Consider the following 6795-nt stretch of genomic DNA (forward strand, 5'->3'; position numbering starts at 1 on the left):
TATATATATATATATTATTAATTTATGTCTATTACTTCACATAGTGACATTTGGTGCAATCATTTTCAATCTATGATGGACAAATGTCATGTTTTTAAATTCGGATTCAAATCTAGTTTTAGCAATCGCATGACATGACATAATTTTGATTTGAAAGCTTCGAGGCTTTTGTCATTATAGATATTTAGTTTTAGATATATTTTATTTAATACCTATCGACTTAAATAAAATTTAGACTCGATTATTAATTTAAATATAATTGTTCAAACTTCTTCAATCTGGTCAATGCCTTTGCAGCGCAACCAACACATTTTTACTATAGCAAATTTACATACCTAGCACACAATTCCTATGTATTTTCTCTTACTTTTTATATATATATATATATATATAGCACTTGGTTTTTTATACTCATATATGAAATGTTGTATTTCACTTTTAAGTTCTATTAGTGATATCTTCATGTGATATTAAAAATTTAACTGCTATGGGTATAAGTATGAAAATAAATGCATAGGAACTATGTGCTATATATTTGAATGCCTCATTTGATTTTTATTTTAAGAATATTTACATATATCGATGCACGTAACTCATTTCCTATGTTTATGCATATCTAACGTATCATTGAAGTTTTATTATTCAAACGAAAAAAATATTTGCTCTCTTTAAGATTGTGCAGGTTAATTAGCTATTTACAAACATTTCGTTTGGAGACGATGAAGCAGTACTCGCAGATATAGTATTTAAATTAGTTGTATTTTATCAGACATAATAAGAAATAGCATGCTAGTATGGATCGACTGCTATGTAAAACTAAAAGTTTATGAAGTTAATACATTTCATAAATCTAATTAAAACATTATTTTTATTTTATTTTCTAAAAAAAAATTTGATATACAATGCATAATGTTTCGCATAAAATGTCACAACATCTAAGGTATATAATACATCATTGGTATTAAAAACAGATAGTCCAAATATCAATATTAGGTTTTTAAATTGAATTTTCGGTTTTACAGAATATTTCTATTAGAGGCCTATATATTTCACAGAATATTTCTATTATAGGCCTATATATATATATATATATATATATATATAGACACACAGATGAATCTCAAGGATAATTTTTTTTGAGCAAAAAAATATTTAAATTTTAATTAAAAGCAATCCAAAGCCTCGATTTCAGTGAACTTATAGTCAAACTGACAGGCTCGGCGAGAAGAACCCAATGGTGACAAAATTGGTCCAATTCGGACCAAATAAAGCATCGGTCAGGACATTAAACCATGTTTGAAAGTTTTTTTGAACACATTTGAAATGTCAAAAAGATTTTGAATTTGATGAGTACATAGTCAAATTGAGCGTCTCGATAAGAAGAATCTAACAAATCCAATATCACACAATCCCAATATCATTAAGACACTCAAATATTCCTCAAGTATCTTCTGATCAAAGGCAACTTTCTGGACCGTCATATCAAAATGTTTCATATTTCTTCATTAATTGCAACCGAGAACTCTAAAAATAGATCCCCACCCTTCTCATGAGGGAGGAGGGATGTTTGGGGCCTAAGGAGAAGAGCTTGAGACTTGAGGAAGTGTTTGAAGCTTTGAGGAGTTGAAGTCCAGCACCACCACCAATCACCGTCGACCACTGTTGACCGTCGTTGACCACTCGCCAACCAGCGTCAACCGCTGCCAACCCTCGCCGACCGTTATCACCACCATCGTCCATCGTCGACCACCACCTACCGGCCATCGCCAATCGCTATCGGTTGTCGTTTGTTTCTTACATTAAGTTATTTACATGTCGACATTATAACTTGAGAAATCTTGTAACTTTTTTTCCGCCTGTGAGATAAAAGATTGTACTTGTAATATTCATTCTATAATGAATTTTTTCAACTGGTAAGACCTCAAAAACTTCTGATGCCTCTACTCATAATTTTCTTTTATGTGAGTATGTGTTGAATCTTAGAGCAAAACTAAAACAACAATTCATTACTCTACTGACATGAATTTATAAGCCTAGGATCATAATATGGAGAGCAAAAAAATTTATAAGTACTCTAAATTAATGAAAAATTATAATAAATAAATGACTGAAGATATGTTATTTAAATACATTAATTTTCGTAGTTATTAATCGGTTCCATATTTAAAAAAAAATTATTTGAATTGAAAAGAATATTTCTTTCAATAAAAGCAAATATCTCAATCATTGAATCATTGTTATCATCTGACGTTCGAATTTATGACCTCATTACTAAAATTAACACTCTCAACCATTATGTTACTGATAACGAGGTAACTGTGTTATGGAGCAGGTCTTCACAATTAAAATGTTGCACCTCATTTCCGGTCATTATTCAAGTTTAAATCCTCAAAAGTTTGTAGAGGCATTTACGTGCATATCACCTAATTCTTATGTATTTACATATCTGACCCCTAATTTTACTTTAGCCTTTACACCACCCAAAATTTTTATATCACTGCAAAAATACCACCACTTTAGCTTTTTAAAGTAAAATAAACCTTTTCTAACCTATTTATGCAAAAAGGCTATTTCAAGTTCCGAGAATGATGAGAGTCGTTGTATCTTGTTTGGGGATGGTTTATTTTAATGAAATAAATGGTACCCAGCTAATTACATCTCAAGACGAACTGGCTGCCTATCAGGCAGCCTTTGACAACATGCATGGAGTATTGTTTGGATTTTTTATTTTTTTAATAATACAAAAATAATTTATGATAATGTATAAATTTTAAAAAGTAGATTATTCTAATTATTCTAATAGATAAAAAATTTAAGAGGACATGCCTTTTTTTAATTCTTTCCTTTGTTATATATATATATATATATATATATATATACACACCCAATTTTTCTTTGGGACATTTACATAAACTTATTGCCAAACAGAAGTATCCAAAAGATGAAAATGATACAAAAATTTGTTCAATTTGATTCCAATCAACCACAGAACAAGCCATATAACCACATTTAGAGGCTTCAAATCATTGATTGAACAGACAAATGGGAGTCGTGTGGAAAAATTAATCTTAACGAGTGCAACGAGCTGCAGTTGGCAAGAGTTGGATGATCCAACTGAACAAGCAAAGAAGGACGGCCGAATAAGCTGACAAATGGCTAACCTATGTGGGAGCGACTAGCGGACGAGAGGATAGTTCGACGAGAATTGATTTGAACACATTAAAGATAATCTTGACGGTTATCATGACCAACCAGCAATATAGAATTTCATGAGAATTATTGATATTTCACGATGTAACTTCTATTTATTAAAAATATATGACGAGTAATTTATAAATGGGACTTTTTGTTTTTTGGAAGAAGTAGGAAAATATCACTAATATTTTACTCTAGAGTGTCTTTTTTTCTCCTTTTTTCGCTTATAAAATTTTTTTAAAGAGAAGAGAGATTTGAATTACTAAATTTTGTTGAGTAGGTTTCAGCTTACATGGTACATTATAGTTATGTCTATTTATAGACAGAAGAGACTAAATCAAAAAATTTCTAAACTCTTACAATTTTTTCTAGAAAAACATACTACAAGTTATTCACAACTAAAAACCGAACGAACAGAGAAGGTCGGCAGAATAAGCTGACGAATGCCTTGCCAACTTGGGAGCGACTAGCGAGGGAGTCGATGGTCCGCGAGAATAGATTCAGACACATTAAAGGTAAACTTGATGGTTACCACAACCTTACCAACAATAGAGAATTTCATGGGCATTATTGATATTTCACAGTACAACCTGTATTTATTATAAATATATGAACAATAATATATCAATAGAACTTCTTTTTTGGACAAAGTAGAGGAATATTACTAATATTATATTCACAAGTCTCTTCATTTCTCTCTCTCTATTGAAAATTTATTAAGAGAGATCTGGATTACTAAATTTTTATTAGTAGTTTTCAACTTATATGACATATTATGGTTATGTCTATTTATAGGCATGAGGGGCTAAATCTAAAAATTTCTAAACTCTTACAACTATTTCTAGAAAAACATGCTCTAAATTTTTCCTAATTAAATATTCCAAGGATTCTCAATTAATAAAAATGCCATAGAATTCTCTACTCAAGACTAGATAGAATATTCTAGAACATTGGAGAAATATCATCAATCTTATCACTCTTTGATGTGAATTTCGATTGCTCCAATCATATCGCATAACAACTCAAATTCATTGTCTTTGTGAATATGTCTGCTAATTGTTTTTCGGTCATGCAAAGCTTAATTTTAATTTATTGATTGTCCTCAATTTCATTAATGAAATGAAATTTGTTATTAACATGTTTAGTTATACCATGAAACACATGAAAAACACATTTTTATATGTACAATTTTATGATGACATTTCATCGATGAAGTGATAGGCTATCAATTTTTTTATTATTTTGCATGAACTGATCACGGCTATTGTTGATTGGTTTTTGCATCGAAGGTTAACCGACGGTCAAGCGATGGACTATCAAAAAAAAATTGACGAACTATCCCGTCGGTTACTAAACCTAGAGGGTTAACCGAGAGCATCTAATACTTCTTTTTTAGTATTAACCGACAGTTTGTGATCGTTGGTTATTTAATTGACGGTTTCTGATATCTATCCAATTATTGTGCTTTTGACATTCACTCATGGGTGTTTCCTGTGAGTCAGTTGTCATATGGCTAAAGCCGTCGGAAATGTCGAGCCCCTTATATTACCGACAAGTGAAAAAATTACTCCCTTATGACCATCGAAAAATAGTTAATTTATAATTAACCAAAATTTTTTTTAATTATAAGAAAATGAAGAGTTTTATTAAATGAATAAGAAATTAAAAAATTATATTTAAGAATGAAGTTCTCTTATTAATTTAAATAAAAAAAAAAGAGTTTTTATCTAATATTTATGGTGCAACAAAATCTCTCTGTATATATAAACATACACATCACCCAATTCTTCTGATTTTACTCTCACGTTCAAACTCTATTTTACAAACCAAGCACCCATCTTATGGATTTCACCACTTCCCAACAGTAAAATTCATATTTTCAACCAAAAATAAATAATAGAAAGATTTCAAAACATTCCACTTAATTCTTATATATTTACATATCTAACATATAAATTTTAATTTTTACAGCTATATTGTCTTAATTTTGCATGAAAATGTGCATTATTTCACTTTTTTAAATTTTAAATTATGGTAATTTTGATATGATATGAAAGATTTGTGTGTTTTAAATGCAATAAGCAGAATTTAGGTATTAGATATATAAACACCAAGGAATTGAGTGGTATGTTTGATTAATTAAATTGTAATTTTAATTACAAAATCATGTCGCATCTTTGTATATTCAAGGGCTCAACTCATCCTTCAAAAAGCCATGCATGAAGTTTGAAAGGCTAAAAATAGAAAAAAATAATATATTAGAATTCTTGATGTAAAATTGTATTAAGACCCCAATCATAATACGCCACATGTATGGTCAGGCCTCTCCATGCATTAAACTATTTATTTTTTTGTATTCATTGGAGCCGGATAGTACACATGGTGCATAGTGATTGGAATTCTGATGCAGTTTTGTACGATGACTCATAATGTAATATGTTTTCGTAAAAATCATATTCATAACAAGCTTTTATCTCGAAGAGAAAACTTTTTACATAAATAAATGACATCATTGTATGAACATATCACTTTTACATTTAAACTCGAAACACTCTACTATTTAATATTACTTAAAAAACTTTTATCTCAAAGAGAAAACTTTTTACATAAATAAATGACATTATTGTATGAACATATCACTTTTACATTTACACTCGAAACACTCTACTATTTAATATTACTTAAAAAATAATATGATCATTTTAAAAAATATATATATATATAATTTTTAATATATAAATTTATAACATCAAAATATTATGTTTGTTGATATGAAACCCTTGTAGTGAGATACATAAATACGTAAAATTATGTGTTGCCAATGTAAATTTCTCAATAAATTAATAAAATTAAATTTTAATAACTCAAACATTTATTTTTCAAATTCTCACTAAAAATATTTTGCAAAAAAATTAATAAGAACCTAAAAAAATTACTTACTCCCAAATAGTTAATTATTTATTCATCAATTTACAATAAAATGTTTTAAGTTTTGGCAATTACATGGGCTGTTCCTATGTATTTATATATCTAACACTTAGGTTTTGTTTTTTTCTTTTTATTCCACTCAAATCTTTCATTTTACATTAAAAATCTAATTATTTTAATTTTTTAAAATTAAAAATATATATTTTCATACAGCGATCCCTGTGGCATAAATCTAGGGCTGTCAAAAAAGCTCGTTGTTCGCGAACAGCTAGTGTTTGATTCGTCAATGAGTTTGTGTTCGATTCATTCGATAAGTAAACAAGACGAACGTGAACAAATTTTTTTTCGTTCGGTTAGTTAAACGAACAAAACACGAACAATGATCGTTCGTTCGTGTTTGAAATATAAAATAATTTAAAATAATTATATATAAAAATTATATGATATTTAAAAAAATTAAATTTTATAAATTATAATATATAATAAATTAATAGTAATAATATATTAATATACTATATTAGTAATATACTAATATAGATATTATATATTTATATAATATAAGTTATATAACTAATATAATATATTATTTATATATATTAATATTAGGGATGCCAAACTGGCTCGTCGTTCTCGAATAGCTCGTATTCGGCTCGTCTGGTAAAAAAAAAAAAC

Source organism: Phalaenopsis equestris, unplaced genomic scaffold, assembly GCF_001263595.1.
Source record: "Phalaenopsis equestris unplaced genomic scaffold, ASM126359v1 Scaffold000096, whole genome shotgun sequence".
Classification (NCBI taxonomy): Eukaryota; Viridiplantae; Streptophyta; class Magnoliopsida; order Asparagales; family Orchidaceae; genus Phalaenopsis; species Phalaenopsis equestris.